Source organism: Mustelus asterias, chromosome 9, assembly GCF_964213995.1.
Source record: "Mustelus asterias chromosome 9, sMusAst1.hap1.1, whole genome shotgun sequence".
Taxonomy (NCBI): domain Eukaryota; kingdom Metazoa; phylum Chordata; class Chondrichthyes; order Carcharhiniformes; family Triakidae; genus Mustelus; species Mustelus asterias.
In genome coordinates, this window is record NC_135809.1 from 8,968,460 (window position 1) to 8,987,048 (window position 18,589).

The window sequence follows — 18,589 nt, forward strand, 5'->3', positions numbered from 1 at the left end:
ATCCATTACAAGCCCACTGACTCCCACAGCTACCTTGACTACAGCACTTCACACCCCACACCCTATAAGGACTCCATCCCATTCTCTCAGTTCCTTCACCTCCACCGCATCTGTTTTGTTGATGCCACTTTTCAAAAAAGCGCTGCCGATCCGTCTTCCTTCTTCCTCAATCATGGCTTTCACCCACTGTGGTTGACAGGGCTCTTGTCCGCATCCAACCCATCCCCCGGGCCACTGCGCTCACCCCCTGTCCTCCCTCCCTGAGCACCTGGGGCACCTGACGGAGCCGGACACCGAGCCGGACCCAGGCAACATGCCCAGCTTCCCGGCCGACCTGGGCTTCCCTGAGCGGCAGGAGCGCGCGATGCTCGCGTCACAGCAGGAGATGAACGATGCCCAGTTGCCCCTCAGTCAGCGCGATTACTGCGCTCATCACCTCATCAAGTTCTTGAAATGCAAGCGGGACACGTGGCCCAACTTATTTGAGTGCAAACACGAGCGTCACGACTGGGATTACTGCGAGCATCAGGACTATGTGATGTGGATGAAAGAGTACGAGAGGGAGAAGAGGCTGCTGATGAGGAAGAAAAAAATGGGGGAGAGGCAGGCAGCATAAGCAGCTTTCCTGGACCTGCTGCGTAACTCCGTCTCCCTCTGGGAACCATACCCCATCTGACCAGACTGCAGCATGTGATGAATTGTTTTGTATATAATTCTGAGATCTCCTGAACTTAAAAGAAATCGACACAGACATCCATCATGACTCCCTCCCAGAACCAGGATAGGGTCCCCCTTGTCCTCACTTTTCACCCCCACTCCACATTCAAAGGATCATCCTCCACCATTTCCACCAACTCCAGCATGACGCCACTACTCAACACAGCTTCCTAAATATCCCTTTCAGGTGAAGCAGAGCTTCACATGCACTTCCTTCAATCTGGTCTATTGCATTCGCTGCTCCCAATGCGGTCTACTCTACATCAGAGAGACCAGACGTAGACTGGGCGAAAATAAAAGCAAATAACCGCGGATGCTGGAATCTGAAATCAAAAGAGAAAATGCTGGAAAATCTCAGCAGGTCTGGCAGCATCTGTAAGGAGAGAAAAGAGCTGACATTTCGAGTCTGGATGACCCTTTGTCAAAGCACCTGGGCGACCGCTTTTCAGGACACCTTCGGTCCGTCCGCAAGCAGGACCCAGACCTTCCTGTCGCTTGCCACTTCAACACACCACCCTGCTCTCCTGTCCACATGTCCGTCCTTGGCCTTTTGCAATGTTCCAGTGAAGCCCAGCGCAAACTGGGGGAACAGCACCTCACCTTCCCATTGGGCACTTTACAGCCTTCTGGACTGAACATTGAGTTCAACAACTTCAGAGCCTGAATTCTCTCCTCCATCTTCACCCCAGTTCCATTTATTTTATTTCATTTTGTTTCATCCTATTCATCCATTTTATCATCCTTCTTTCTCACTTCCATTTTTCATTCCAGCTCTCCTTCTTGCCCCCTTCCCCCCTCCCCACCTCCTCCCCTTCAAGGCTATTGCCACATTCCTTAGGCAGTCCTTTAACAATCCGCACATCTGTTCTGCCATTCTCGCATTCTGACACTTTTTCGCACCTTCTCAGCCTTCTGTATCCTCATTTTCATTCCCTTTGTCCCATTCCACCCCCATAGAATAAATTTCCGTTGATTCTCTTTGCTCTCAGTTCTGAAGAAGGGTCATCCAGACTCGAAACGTTGGCTCTATTCTCTTCCCACAGATGCTGTCAGACCTGCTGAGATTTTTCAGCATTTTTCTGTTTTTGTTTCAGATTCCAGCACCCGCAATATTTTGCTTTTAGTCTAAAGTACTTTCTTGCTTTCAGCCTGACCTGTTCTCCACTGGTGGTCTCAGGAGGGAAGACAATTTCTATTTTAACCTTAATTAATTCAACGTTATTCATATTTCCCTCTACACAAATAAAGCTACATAGAATAAATGATATAATAACCCTGTTTGTATAGTTAGCAGTGGCATTGGGTTTAGCTCAGTTGAAAATGCAGTGAGGGAATAAACCAGATATCAATATTTTATACACTAATATGAATACCAGGTGTGTTTTTCCTCCTGGCCTTATTCCTGTTTAAATGATGCTCATCCGTAATATCTTGCAGCTTTATTGTGGAACTTTTCATGACTTCTCTCACCTGTACCCAAATTGCATTCATTACTTTCCTGCTGCCTAGGCGACGTTGCTATTTTAATTAGCAGATGTTTAATTCTGTCGTTTAGTCTTGTGCAACCTTTAGTAGAATCTTGTGTGAAAATAACACATTCAGAATAATCTGCAGTGCCCATTCCGATCAGGAAAAAAAATCCACAGGAACAGGAGGAGGCCGTTCACCCCTCGAGTCTGTTCTGACATTCAATGAGATCATGGATTGTCTGCGGCTTAACTTCATTTAATCATCTTTGTTCTACGTCCATTGATACCTTACCCAAACATTACCTATCCAGGTCAGTGGTCCCCAGCCATTTGACTGTCATGGCACATCTTAATACTCTCGAAATCTGGAGGCATACGTCCAATCCATCACGCAAACCAGCCTCCTCTGCCTACACTTCCCGCTGCCTCGGAAAAGCAGCCAGCATAATTAAGGACCCCACGCACCCCGGACATTCCCTCTTCCACCTTCTTCCATCGGGAAAAAGATACAAAAGTCTGAGGTCACGAACCAACCAACTCAAGAATAGCTTCTTCCCTGCTGCCGTCAGACTTTTGAATGGACCTACCTCGTATTAAGTTGATCTTTCTCTACACCCTAGCTATGACTGCAACACTACATTCTGCACTCTCTCGTTTCCTTCTCTATGAACGGTATGCTTTGTCTGTATAGCGCGCAAGAAACAATACTTTTCACTGTATGTTAATACATGTGACAATAATAAATCAAATCAAAATCAAATCAAAATCAAAATCCCACCCAGACCCTATTTAATCCCTCTGACACTAAGCGGCAATTTATCACGGCCAATCCACCTATAGTGCACGTCTTTGGAGTGTGGGAGGAAACCGGAGCACCTTCCATTAAAGGTTTCAATTGCTTTTAGTTTTTATTTAAGGTCTGCATTTCTCACTGCGAAGGTTCATAAATGAAGGAAATACTGTGAACAACATCTTACTGATAGGGTAATGTGACACCCATGTCACCCTCTGTGAGCAGGTTCTCTTAATCCAGGGAGGATCTTATAACCCAGCTTTGCACGATGTCACTTTGCTTAGGCAAGGCCAGAATTTACGTCTCTCCCCGCTTTTGGGTAGCGAATAGTGGACTATCCCACCAGAGACAAGGAGAAACCTTCTGGCATTTAGAAACACTCACAATTTGGAATGAACTAATGCGGGGTCAGAGATTGGAAACTCTCTGAATTGGACAGAGCCCTCATGTTCCTGGGACATGCATTGTTCCAGAACCCTTCCCATCCAAAGTGTACTGTTAAGTGGGCTAACCTTCCGTCAGAGAAATATTCACGGACAGATCTGAGAAATTAAAACTATTCTTCATACATAGATACAGAACATTCTTATCTGAAACTCCAACCCAGTCTAAGTAAACAAACCTGTTTCTTGCCAAATAATTTGAGGAAAAATGTGCTTAATCCAGGGTAACTTTGATAAAAACAAAATCAGCCAATGCTGCAGATACTCAACAGGATGAACAGCATCTTTAGCTTATTTGTTATTGTCACAAATAGGCTTACATTAACACTGCAATGGAGTTACTGTGAACATTCCCTAACTCCGGCACCAGTTCGGGTACACTGAGGGAGAATTTAGCATGGCCAATGCACCTAACCAGCACGTCTTTTGGACGGTGGGAGAAAACTGGAGCACTCAGAGGAAACCCACGCAGACACAGGGAGAACGTAAAGACCCCGCACAGATAGTGACCCAAGCCAGGAATCGAACCTGGGTCTCTGGCACTGTGAGGCAGCTGTGCTAACCATTGTGGCACCGTGCCACCCCTCTGTGGATGGAGAAACAGTAGGGTAAATGTTTCAGTGTGCTAACCTTTCATCAGAACTGGACGTTGTTAGACATTGAAAATGCTAAATGAATTATCGAACCGGGGAAAGTGGGGTATAGGGGCAGAATAATTCATGGGAATGAACAGAATGCAAGGGTCATTGGGAAAATTTATATCACTGCTTCACTTTCAAGTAGATCATCGCTGATATTTTACTTTCTGTAAAATGGTAAAATTATCCAGTGCAGGACTAAATTAGGAAAGGGGCCCAAATTTCCAGGAAAGAGAACAAAAGAGAATGGGGAAACCTGGGTAAAATAACCCCTCAGAGGCCGGTGTCCCTTCACCAGATTCCCTTTATTTACAAACTTATTTCCGCTCCAAAGAATGCTTCAGGTACAAAGTCAGAATCTGTAGACCTGACACTCCTCATTATATACACAGGCGAGGCTCCCTGATTGGGCAGGCAATCATTACCAATCTTTTGGGCCCCTCCCCGTCAGGAAAGTTTGCAGCTCCCTGTCAGGGAATTGAACACTGGTCTTCCTCGTGACAGAGGGGGGATAGCAGACAATCATGACCTCAATCAGGGAGCTCATACGCCAAGAGGCCAATCTCATGGGCCTCGTTGAGGTCATTACACCAGGCAGAATTGGAAGGACCAAACTCTGCACCTGTTTCAAGAAAGCGCAGAAAAGCAATAACCCAATTTTTAGCATTGGGATATGTTAAAGTTCGTACCCGAAGTTCACACATTAGAAGAGGTACTGCGTGGTTATCAGAATTAGATGCTTGCTTTCTTTCTCAGCCCAGCAGTGGCGAAAGGGAGAGGGATTCCCACAGTGATGGTAAACAGCAGAAACCGGACACTTAAGTTACAAAAGTGCCTTTCCGAATTTATTAGCGGCACCTGAGGGAGGCAAATGGCCAAACCACCGACTGCAGCTGTTGGTCAGGTCAGCCAGAGCTGTCCAAACATGGACTTCCTGAGCTCCTTATATGGGCATGTACATCAGAGGCTGAGCTGTGGCTGCAGCTCCCGATGCTGGCAAGCAAACGATTCATTCACTGAGAGAGGAGACAGGAGAGGAGAGCAACCCAGAGATTCCGGGATTGGGGCCTCGAACACAACATGAAGTCGGGGGTAGGCGTCTACCCCACAACCTTCGCCTCTGAAACTAGCATTCCCACAGCAGGCTGCGGTACACCGGTTCAAAACCACTGATCTCGGTCAAACTTCAATTAATCTAACAGAGATTTCTAGATTTTGATGCTCGTTTGAACGAAGAAATGCTTCCTGATGTGATCTGTAAAGGACATTCCGAACTTTAAGATTAAGCCCCTTTGTTTTGGATACCTCCCCCAGAGGAAATAGCTTCTCTATATCTACCCTATCAAATCTCTTTATTATATTAAACACATCAATTGGATCACCTTCTATACTCGAGGGAATACAAATCAAATTTAAGCAGTCTGTTTGCGACATCAAAAGCAACTTGAATAAAGATGACCACAAACAATTAGGGATATGTCCTCCCACTCCTCAATTCTTGGGTACTCCTGAATTAAGCAGATAAGAAGCAAGGAGTACAATTTGCAATTAACAAATCGATTCATTATAAGTTTTTAAAAGTTTATTTATTAGTGTCACAAGTAGATTCACATTAACACTGCAATGAAGTTACTGTGAAAATCCCCTAGTCGCCGCACTCTGGTACACTGAGGGAGAATTTAGCACGGCCGGTGCACCTAACCAGCACGCCATTTGGACTGTGGGAGGAAACCGGAGCACTGGGAGGAAACCCACACAGACACAGGGAGAACGTGCAGACTCCACACAGACAGTGACCCAAGCCGGGAATCGAACCCGGGTCCCTGGCACTATGAGGTAGTAGTGCTAACCACTGTGCCACCGTGCTGCCCCATAAATGTCAATATAAATAAATGTACATTTATATGTCAATAAATGTACATCTTTCATTTTTTTAAGGGTGATTTCCCATCAGACACTCACTGGGTGAAAATCTAACTTAAATGGTCAGAATAAATGTGCTTGAATGCGATACACCCTCCTAGCAAGTGTGTGTCCATCATGGGAGTACAAGGTCGGAAAATTTCCTCCGTAATGTTTGGTAATTTCAGTGGGTAGACTTGTAGATGTACAATTACTGCAAGTCTGCACTTTCAGGAGTGAGTCAAACTCAGCTGTACTGGAATTGCACAGACTTTATGGGCACAAACTCCACCAGCATCATGCTGCAATCTTTATTTCTGCATTGTAAAGCATGTTTGGAATCGTTTTTAATAGCTCCCTTGTTTTCAGACAAATGTTTAACCACAAATCTCCAGTTTATGCTCCATTACCGATGAAATTGCTGTGCTTTATAGGATTATACTTTGCAACCAGCATTGTACAACCTGCAACCAGTCAAATCACTTGCATTAGATCCTTCTCTTCTTTCACACTGGCATTAATCCATTTGAAGTAAAAGTGTTAACAACAGCATTAAAAAGCATAAAGAGGGATTTAATACATTGTGTTGGGCTTTAATACGGGTACAAATCAGAACTGATTGCTTAGATAGTGAACCAATATTACACAGAGTTATGTAGGATTGCATTGGATATAAAGCAAGGAAATAGGCCATTCGGCCCAACCAATCCATGCTTGTTTAAGATAAAAGCAATATACTGCGAATGCTGGAATCTGAAACAAAAACAGAAAATGCTGGAAAATCTCAGCAAGTCTGACAGCATCTGTGGAGAGAGAATAGAGCCAACATGCGAAGGGTCATCCAGACTCGAAGGGTGGGATTTTATGGCCTCACTCGTCCTGACAACGGACCTTCCTGCGTTCCACCCCTCGCCCGCTTCAATTCCTGTGACAGGCGGCGCGGTAAAATTCCAGCCCAAACGTTGGCTCCATTCTCTGTCCACAGATGCTGTCAGACCTGCTGAGATTTTTCAGCATTTTCTGTTTCTGTTCCATGCTTGTTTAACCTATTCTTCCAGTTTTTGAGATACTTTACATTTCCAGGATAATTTGAGGCACTTTTCAGATCCTGAAGTGGTGGCCTTTGGCTCTTCCACATTGCTACAGTGCAGTGGCTACGTGAGGAGTATATTCCATTAACAGGATGCTGCTGTCAGTTCAAAAAGACATTCTACCTACCACACAATTGAGCAACATCGTGTGTCAATTTCACTGCTGCTCTGATGCCAGGTACATAGGCCCTACATCCTAATGATTAGCACATCGAATCAAGTAACATGTTCCTTCAGTCGTTCATACTAGGCAGAGTACAGACCTTACTCAATCAACAAAATCCAAAACCAAACGTCCACTGTTAGATGTGATTCTGTGATTGGACAGCACTTTTTGAACAATCCTGAGTGTGCTAATAGCTACATTAACAGTCAATTTAAGATAATCAGTTGAGCTTATAACGCAGCTCATTTAAGCTTGCTGGAAGAGACGTAAATTTCAGACGCAAGGACCCATCCTCTGCAAACAAAAGGAACATGTTCAGGCCTTTTGTCTTTTTAAAATACCCTGAAGCTTAAGGAGCCTATAGTTCCCTGTTGCCTTCACCTCAGCCAATTAGAGTCCACTTGCCAAACAATTGATATCCTTTTCTCCTGTAGTATAAATTGTTGTGATTGTTTGACATTTGGCATTCTTGCATCTGATGAGTGTAAGATGAAAAGCTTTGGTAACATGTCTGTCTTTTCAGCAGCGTAGGTAACATAGAACATAGGACAGTACAGCACAGGAACAGGCCCATCAGCGCACAATGTTGTGCCGAACATGACAGATGGCACGGTGGCACAATGGTTAGCAGTGCTGCCTCACAGCGTTAGGGTTCAATTCCGGCCTCGGGTTACTGTCTGTGTGGAGTTTGCGCATTCTCCCCGTGTCTGCGTGGGTTTCCTCCAGGTGCTCCAGTTTCCTCCCACACTCCAAAGATGTGTGGGTCAGGTTGATTGGCCATGCTAAATTGTCCATTAAGTGTCAGGGGGACTAGCAGTGTAAATTCGTGGGATTACGGGGATAGGGCCTGGGTGGGATTGTTGTCGGTGCAGGTTCAATGGGCCGAATAGCCTCCTTCTGCACTGTAGAGATTCTATTGGGATTCTATGACACCAAATTAAACTAATCCTTTCTGCCTACCCTTGGTCCATATTCCTCTATTCCTTGCATATTCATGTTCTTATCTAAACGCCCCTATCGTATCTGCCTGCACCACCACCCCTGGCAGCGAGTTCCAGACACTCACCACTCTCTGTGTAAAAAACGCACCCCACACATCTGCTTTGAACCTTTCCCCCCTCACCTTAAGGGCATGACCCCTAGTATTGGACATTTCAATTTAGTTTCAACTGTTTCACGAGACCGGCAGATCGTGGATGTTGACTGTGCATCACACCATGTTGAGGTCAGCCACACTGTTTTATGTTCAGCAGCTGACTGGAAAGTTAATGTTTCAGAACTTTAACCACAAGTGCAACATCACTGGGGTTTTAACTACTTGGGAGTTTTCAGCCCAGCTGGAAACTTTGGGTTACCATTTTAATTTTGGATATTTTAAACACAAAGAGTAACATTGACAATTCTGAAGCATATTAGCCAAAAGCAGATTTAAATGGATAGCGTGTCCATTGTGGACAGTCAGAATTCCATTTCCACCTCAGGAGAACAAAGAGAGATTTGCATATACAGCACCGTTCAACAACCCCAGCAGCGACGACGGTGCCTTTTATAATCTCAGGAGTTCTCTAAATATTTACAGACAATGAAACACTTCTGAAAAATCAGTCACGGCAACAATGTAGGAAAGCTCTTCCATTCTCTGTCCCAAAGGCAGGTCTGAATCAGAGGGCGGGATTTTCTGGCCGTGCTCGCTGGAAAATCCTGCTCGAGGTCAACAGACCTTTCCATGTCCCCGCCCGCCCTCCCCCCCGCACCTACGATTCCTGTGGTGGGCGGGACGGGAAAATTCTCATGACAGTGTCGTGATCTCAGCCACAGGTAGGGCAAGTCCCAAATCCACCCTGGTCAACACAGGGATTGAACTCTGTTGTTGGTGCCAATCTTGGCCACATCAGCTATCCAGTCAACTGGGCCAACCGGCTCCCCAAGGAGGCTGGCTTGCTGTGGCAATGTACACTTTGACATGCATGTGTCTGGAGCTATGAATAGTGATGGTAGAGGCTCACATTTTCTTAATACAGGAAACATAGCTGTCAGCTTGCACATTGTTTGAACGCTGTGTCTGGAATTTTCTGGCCATTCACACCGGCGGGATTCTCCAGTCCTGCTGCAGTGAATGGCGATTTGGTTAAGCGCCAAATTCTCCATCCTCGCTCGTAGTGCCAGCGGGGTGTGAACAGCTGGAAAATTCCCCCCTGTATCTCCTGATGTGAACTTGAATGTTTCTTTGCCGTCTTTCCAGATGTGTACTTTTGCTGCGTCTGGGCAATTTCCCCAGCAGGTATGTATATCATATTGGTGCAGAGGGGAGTTCAGGTCCACCTCAGTGTATATAATCAATCCTGGGTAGATAAGTAAATCCTGAGCTGATCAAGCGCCAATCTGATGCTATATTTGAACATTTCTTGTGGATTAATTAAAGCACCACAAACCACGCAGAAGATGCTATTAAATGACAGGATACAGGTTTCTTATCAGTCTGCAGAAGGAAATGCACCCTATGCTGCTTCGTTTTAGTGATGTTGTTTGAAGAATAAACATTACTCAGGACACAAGGGAGAACAGCTGTAATGACCTCAATGAGGCACACGGGGTTGGCCTCTTGGAGTATGAGCTCCCTGATTGAGATAATGATGGCTTGCCCAATCATAGAATCATAGTATCATAGAATCCTACAGTGCAGAGGAAGGCCATTCAGCCCATCGAGTCTGCACCAACCACAATTCCACTAAGGCCCTATCCCCATAACCCCATGCATTTATCCCAGTTAGTCCCCCTGACACTAAGGGGGCAATTTAGTATGGCCAATCCACTTAACCCCCCAATCAGGAAATCTCACCTGTATATATAAAGAGGAGTGTCAGGGATACTGACACTCTGGATTCTGACTTTGTGCCTGAAGCACTCTTCGGAGTGGGATTGAGTTGGTAAATGAAGAGAATCTGGTGAAGGGACACGGGCTTCGAAGTAGTTATTTCAGCGTCCTTACATTTCTTTGAAATACGGGACCGTTTACATCCATCAAAAAGGGCAGACATGAAGCCCAGTTTAATGTCTCACTACGACAATGGTGCTGGAACTTACAATGCTCAGAATCAGAGGCTAGAATGCTATCAGTGAGCCAAGACCATGGGCAGGATTTTACGGTCTTGCTCGGGTGAGATTGTAAAATCCCGCCTGAGGCCAACAGAGATTTTCATTCTGGGAACCTCGCCCGCTCCAGATTCCAGGGCAGGCGAGGTTGTAGGGTTTCGGCCTAAGGCATGGTGGCATTTGTCTTCAACTTCAATTATCCGCACAGTCAGGTGTTTTTACAGTCTAAAAGAAAGTGTAGCTTTTGTTTCTGTTTCAGATCTGCAGGAATTTGCTTTTGTTTGAGAAAGGATGTACTTGGTCCCTAACCCTTCCAACACAACTTGTTTGGCCAGGTCCCCCCCCCGCAGGCACATAGTGTCTCCCAGAAGCTGATGAGGCAGAGGAAGTTGCAAAGTGTCTGGCCCAAAAGTTGCCAGCAATGCACTCAGAAATATCATTCACAAAGCGGCTGATACCTCAGGGGGAGATGCCAGCATTGGGGGCCGGTGGAGAGGGGTCTCAACTCTGAAGAAGAGTCATAAATAGGAACATAGGAATTCGGAGCAGGAGTTGACAATTCAGCGCTTCGAACCCGCTCCGCCATTTAACATGATCATGGCTGATCTTATCCTGGTCTCAACTCCACTTTCCCGCCTGCTTCCCATAACCCTTCATCGCACTTTTTGTCAGAAACATATCAATCTCATTATTCAATCTGTTGATTAATTTAGACTCAAAGGGCAGAATTTTACCAGCATGTCTGCCCAAGGTTCGTACGATCCCGCCCGAGGCCACCGGAGAATGCCGTTCTCCGAGCCTCGCCCACCCCTGGAATCGGGGCGGATCATCATAGAAATCATAGAAACCCTACAGTGCAGAAGGAGGCCATTCGGCCCATCGAGTCTGCACTGACCACAATCCCACCCAGGCCCTACCCCCACATATTTACCTGCTAATCCCTCTAACCTATGCATCCCAGGACTCTAAGGGGCAATTTTTTAACCTGGCCAATCAACCTAACCCGCACATCTTTGGATGTGCTGGTAAAATTCCGGCCAAAATGTTTCTTCCTCCAGACGCCGCCAGATTGCTGAGTTTATCCAACATTTTCATTTTTTTATTGGAGGTCATTACACTGTGGGTGTCGATGGGATAACTCTTCTCTCTCGATCTTCGCCACTTGCTGCTGACCTTTGCTGGCACTTCAAGTCTTTTTTTGGCATCCTTCTCCTGGGTGCCAGTTTCTTCTGCTCGGGCATTTTCCAATCAATTTTAGATACACAGAACTCTTCAGTTGCCTTAATGCTGTGTTTGAAACAAGGTCATCACACCAGATACTCTAAATCTCAATGATTTCCATTGTAACACGATACAATGTACACACGGGAACAATGCCTGGCACAGTGGAAAAAAATCACATTCCTTTTCATGCGATATGGGAACTTAGTGCATGAATAACTTGTCAAGTAATGGACCATTAGGAGCCATTGTGTGATGGAAAAACCTGGCAGTCGCAGAGAAGGGATTAGTTCTCCCTGAACAAAACATTTACATTTTGCACCTATTTTAAGCTTTATGAACTTGTTGCTCAATGTGCGATTTTTCATACAGTCATATCACTTCTGCAAATCTAATTGTTCTGCTTCTTCCCTTTTCCTACTTCCTTTGAGATTGTGATTTGGGTGATATTCTGCGTCAAAGAGGGTGAAATTGCTCTCGAAAAGCTGCGTGAAATAGACAAATCAGCAGCTGACATTTTTTCCCACCACATCCCCTGAAGTTTATAGCGCGACAGTTTACATTCCTTTCGGAGACCGGTGCCCTACATCATTTTACTTGGTTTTCGGTTTTTAAAAAACCATTGCAATAATTTCCAAGCCAATCAAAACTAAATACTGGCACGGTGAAATACCAGCTGCTGATTTGCTCTGTGCCCATTCACTTCTGCCACACAAATCAGTTTCACCCAGAATCACAGAATTTCTACGGCTCAGAAGGAGGCCATTCAGCCCATTGTGCCTGCACCGGCTCTCCAAATGGATTACCCACTCGTGTCAAGTCCTTATCATGATAAAATCCTTCAGCTTATTTACTGTACAAGACACAGTTGAATTTTATTTGACTTGGGCGGCACGGTGGCACAGTGGTGAGCACTGCTGCCTCACAGTGCCAGGGACCTTGGGTTCAATTCCAGCCTTGGGTGACCGTCTGTGTGGAGTTTGCACATTCTCCCCGTGTCTGCGTGGGTTTCCTTCGGGTGTTCCGATTTCCTCCCACACTCCAAAGATGTGTAGGTTAGGTTGATTGGCCATGCTAAATTGCCCCTTAGCAGGGTACCCTTAGGGGTTAGCAGGGTAAATAAGTGGGTTACAGGGATAGTGCCTGGATGTCATTGTTGTCAGTGCAGACTCAAAGGGCCAAATGGCCTCCTTCTGCACTGTAGGGATTCTATTCTATGATTTGCTTTGATTTATTATTGTCACATGTATTGGTACACAGTGGATTAATCCAAATGGATTAATGCCATTTCCCTGCCTATTCCCCATACCCCGGCACATTGTTTCTATCCATGTAATCATCTAATGCCCTCTTGAATGCCTCAATTGATTCAGCCGCCACCACCTTCCTGGTAGTGCATTCCAGACCCTAACCACTCGTTGCATGAAAGAGCTTTTCCCCACATCACAGTTGCTTCTCCATCGAGGTGTACATTTGAGAGCAATGAGACCCTGGAAGGAGACAGCTCATCAGGGGAGGAACATGAGAGGGAGGTGAGAGAGGAGGGGGAAGGGGAGGCAGAGGGAAATGCCATTGAACAGCGAGGTACCCTTGCTGCACAGTGAGGTGGCTTCCTACTGCTGGCCTCTGGGAAGAGAACCTCCCGCTTCTCCCTCATGGTCTTTACCATTAGATCCATGTTGGCATCTGTGAAGCAAGGGGTTGCCCTGCCCTGGGTGCCAACTTCAGGCTCTCCTGCAACGTTTTGTTTTCCTCTAGTGCTGTGGAACTATGCTTTGGTACAAGCCCAGATTCCCTCAGGATATCTTACAGTGTCAGTGATGGCTGTAGTTGTTGTAAATTGCCTTTAAGGGATATCAGCATGACATTACCAGACAGGAAATGTATCATGTGATCCAGTCTTGGTTTCACTTTTGCTTTGAGCAGAGCACACATGCACACAGCTCTGATGTCTAATTGTTTTCATGTGACTGGTCTTAATAAATAAATCCGCAACGTGGTTACCCAATCCCTTGTGAGCAATTGGTGCTTATATTAAGTTGATCTTTCTCTACACCCTAGGTATGACTGTAACGCGACATTCTGCACCCTCTCCTTTCCTTCTCCCCTATGTATTCTATGAGGTAGTAGTAGAGGCGGGTACAATTCTGTCTTTTAAAAAGTGTTTTGATAGTTACATGGGTAAGATGGCTATAGAGGGATATGGGCCAAACATGAGCAATTGGGACTAGCTTAGGGGTTAAAAAAAAGGGTGGCATGGACAAGTTGGGCCGAAGGGCCTGTTCCTATGCTGCAAACCTCTATGACTCTATGACTATGAATGATATGTTTTGTCCGTATAGCGCGCAAGAAACAATATTTTTGACTGTATACGAATACATGTGACAATAATAAATCAAATCATAGAATAGAATCCCTATAGTGCAGAAGGAAGTCATTTGGCCCATTGGGTCTGCACCGACCAGGCCCTATCCCCGTAACCTCACTCATTTACCCTGCTAACCCCCTGGCGCTAAGGGGCAATTTAGGTTGGCCAATCAACCTAACCCGCACATCTATGGACTGTGGGAGGAAACCGGAGCACCCAGAGGAAACCCACGCAGACACAGGGAGAACGTGCAAACTCCACACAGTCACCCGAGGCTGGAATCGAACCCAGGTCCCTAGCACTGTGAGGCAGCAGTGCTAACCATTGTGCCACCATGCCGCCCAAATCAAATAAAATTCAATTGTGTTTTGTACAGTTAATAACTCAAGGATTTTATCATTATAAGAACATGTCACTAGTGGGGGGTCTAAATGAGCCCTACACTTTATCTGACCCACCTTTACTCCGTTGGCTCTTTAAGTAGATATCAATTAAGGGCTTCCCCGTGTGAAACTCTGTATTTAATCAGTTTTCCCCTGGAGGCAGGTTTCTAACCCAAAAGCAGATCCTGTGTCCTGTTTCTGTAGCATAACTCTGAAGTGCTTTTGGGCTATCCTATGGACATGAAAAGAATCATACAATAGTTAATCTTCTCAAGGGCAATTAGGGATAAACACTAGCCTAGCCAGTGACACCCACATCCCGTGAAAGAATAAACAGATAATGACATTGCTTAGGCAGCAATTCCCATACATGTGACCTTCACCACCTGGAAGGGCAAGGGCAGCAGGTTCATGGGAACAACACCACTGGCATGTTCCTCTCCCAGTCACACACCATTACAACTTGGACACATGTTGCTTCTTCCTTTCTAGTCTGAAGTCTTGAATCTCCTGACCTGCCAGCATTGCCTGAGAACTATCACCTCACAGACCTCAACGGTTCCAAAAGGTGGCCCCTCACCACCTTATCAAGGGTAACTAGACTTGGACAACAAACGTTAAGCTTTCCAGCGATGCCCACATCCCCGGCATGAGTAACAAAATGCTAAGATTGTAAGTCCCTTCTTATATTTTTGAAACTTTTTTTTCTGCTTCATAAAATTAAAACAAATATCTCAAGAAACCTGTAAAGCAATCACACCAGTTATATAACATTGCATACCCAGTTGATATCCCATTTATTTGTGTTTTTAAATTAGTGACTCATTGTACAGAATGAGTCACTACAGAATGAGTCACCGTGGCACAGTGGCACAGTGGCGGGGAGGCACGGTGGCACAGTGGTTAGCACCACTGCTTCACAACACCAGGGACCCCGGTTCGACTCCCAGCTTGGGTCACTGTCTGTGTGGAGTCTGCACGTTCTCCCCGTGTCTGTGTGGGCTTCCTCCGGGTGCTCCGGTTTCCTCCCACAATCCAAAGATGTGCGGGTTAGGTGGATTGGCCATGCTAAATTGCCCCTTAGTGTGAAGGGGACTAGCAGGGGTTACAGGAGATAGGACCTGGGTGGGATTGTGGTCGGTGCAGACCTGACGGGCCGAATGGCCTCCTTCTGCACTGGAGGGATTCTATGATTCTATGAAATAATTTGCTCCCTGATTGCTATTCTCATGGTTTATAGCAACCTTGGGGCAGCATGCTTGCGGATAAGATCACCGCTGCCACTAGGTAGCAATTAAATAATAAGCATTGGAAACAAGGAGAAAATAGATTCTATCAGACTGGAAAAGTTTGATAAGTGGCAAGAACCATGTGAAACTGAAATCAGTGAGGCAATTCCCAAAACAAAAAAAACGCTTTCACTAATGGAAATATGACGCATCAGTTGATATTCAATGACAACTATTGCACCATTAGTTTCCCACAAATTATACCCATTTCCTAATTTTTTCCAGTGTGATTTAATCAGGTAATGGGAAACGATCTGTGTGAAGTATCATCCCAATATAATACCACATTAATTAATATTAATGCCCAATATAATACCACATGAAGATAACGTTGTTTTATACCATTTCTTACAAGTGGGGACTTGCATTATATGTGTAGGATTTAGCAAGATGTGTTTGGTGGACAGTGCGAGACATGACTCTGTGTAACAGTTGCCGTAAAGAGTTGTTTTAACTTAATTTTTGACTCCATTCTTGAAGTTACAAAGCTTGAGCTTTGACAATGGGTCACCTGAGCTGTAATTTTCTAAATTTTCTATGGACTTGAAACATCAGCTCTTTTCACTCCTTACAGATGCTGCCAGACCTGCTGAGATTTTCCAGCATTTCCTCTCTCCCTATGTATTAAGATAGTTCCAAAGTCTAATAAAGAAAATGCATTTTGAACACCACAGAGCCTTTTTTTTGGGGGGTTCTAATAGTTTCCAATTTCGGACTGATCTGGGAACAACATAAAGGGTGGAATTTTCCTGTCCCACCAGCCACGGGTATCGTAGCGGGTGGGACAGAAAATTCAGTGGCCCAAACAAAGGTCTGTTGACCTCGGGCAGGAATTTCCGGTCTTGGGGCGAATGCGGCTGGAAAATCTCGCCCAAAGTATTTTCATTGGATTATAGGCCTTTCAAATTTCCATGTCATGGTCAAAAGGCTTCCAACGATCATCAAGTCTTGTAGCCATAGCATGAGACGCTGATTGGCATAACTCCAATCAAACACCATTACATGTTCCACCCCTGCAATCTACACATATTTCACCTAAGACACTTATTTACAATGAAGTTAAAATTAATAATTAAAATACATAACTATCATTATGAGCTAGCTATTGAAATTCACTGCCAAAAGTAAATTTCAAATATGGATTGTTTAGCCTAGCCTTTTAAATGATACAAAAGTCACCATTCAGCCATCTTGCTGCGGTCATAGAAATCATAGAAACCCTACAGTACAGAAAGAGGCCATTCGGCCCATCGAGTCTGCACCGACCACAATCCCACCCAGGCCCTACCCCCATATCCACCCACTAATCCCTCTAACCTACACATCTCAGGACACTAAGGGCAATTTTTTTTTTTAGCCTGGCCAATCAACCTAGCCCGCACATCTTTGGACTGTGGGAGGAAACCGGAGTACCCGGAGGAAACCCACGCAGACACGAGGAGAATGTGCAGACCCCGCACAGACAGACACCCAAGGGCGGAATTGAACCCGGGTCCCTGCGCTGGGAGGCAGCGGTGCTAACCACCGTGCCACCTGGGCAATAGCTGAACATCAGGAGTTGATAGCACCTGCACAACACTTGGTGTCATTTATAAACAGCTGCAAAGAGTTTCTTCTCACAGTCCTGCTAATGTGATTACTTTCTCAACTCAAGCATCTGGTTTTAAAATAAGTCTTCATAGCTAATTGATGGGTAAATAATTCCTATTAACAGCAGTTATCTATCTTCAATCTTCAACTTCCAGACTGCTAAACTCTTTCACATGTGCAGACAAACAGAAATTCCTAACTTTCTGCTCAGATATTCCATTTGTCCTTGGGCCACACATATGGTTCTAAGCATTCCAGTCCTTCAATGGAATATTACTTTATCTTTGAGGATTAACCAGACTGTGATCTGCTTCTCCTCCCACATTCCATTCAGTTTGCACTGCAGATGAATCTGCACAAAATAAGTGTGAATATGTGCATTGAAAATCCTCCATTGCTCCGTCCTTTTGACATTCCTTCTGTAAGCTGAATGTGCATTTCTGTCAGGCTTTTTATATCTGAGTCTGAAGGTTCATGAGTGGCACAGCGAGTGGCATGGTGACATTGCTAACCTACACATCTTTGGAGTGTGGGAGGAAACCGGAGCACCCGGAGGAAACACACGCAGACACGAGAAGAACATGCAAACTCCATACACAGTCACCCAAGGCCGGAATCGAACCCAGATCCCTGGCAGTGTGAGGCAGCAGTACACCCTGCCACCACACTGCCCCACATACCTCCAAAGTAACCTAACAAAAGCAAATCATTGCAGATGCTTGAAATCTGAATTCGATTGCTGGAAATAGTCAGCAGATCAGGCAGCAGCTGTGGAGAGCAGCAGAATTCATCTTTCAGGTGAAGGTGACCTTTCACCAGGTCACTGCAGCTGACAAAAGGTCAACTCAACCTGAAATATTCGGCCGGATTTTCCGGTCCATCCCACCGGTGGAATCTTCCGGCCCCGCCAACAGCAACCCCCCTGCAGCTGTTTTCCCAGGAGTGGGACGGGCGAGCCATGCAAAATGCCGTAGACCTCGGCGGGATAGGAAGATCCCATCGGTGGCCAATGGTGAGCCACCCCTACATCATGGGGGGAGGTGGAGGGTGGTAGTTGGGGATCCCGCCCACTGAGTCTTGTTTCCCTCCACTGGTGTTGCCTGAACCGGGGAGTAATTTTGGACTCAAAACGTTAACTCTGTTTCTCTCTCCTCAGATGCTGCCAGAACTGCTGGATTTCCCAAAACTTTGTTTTCATTTTAAATCTCCAGCATCCGCAGTATTGTGCCTTTATTAAAAGATGACCTTGCTGGATTCTATAAAGAAGCCAGTAGAGAGGCTGGATAAACTGGGACTTTTTTCTCTGGAGCATAGGAGGCTGAGGGGTGATCTTATAGAGGATTGTGGTCGGTGCAGACTCAATGGGCTGAATGGCCACCTTCTGCACTGTAGGGATTCGATGATCTTATAGATGTCTATAAAATAA

General features: G+C 45.5%; 1 pseudogene; it reads left to right on the forward strand.

Moving 5' to 3' along the window:
* The first annotated feature begins 278 nt into the window (after nt 1-278).
* Nucleotides 279-692, forward strand: LOC144499074 (NADH dehydrogenase [ubiquinone] 1 beta subcomplex subunit 7 pseudogene; annotated as a pseudogene).
* The last annotated feature ends 17,897 nt before the right edge of the window (nt 693-18,589 follow it).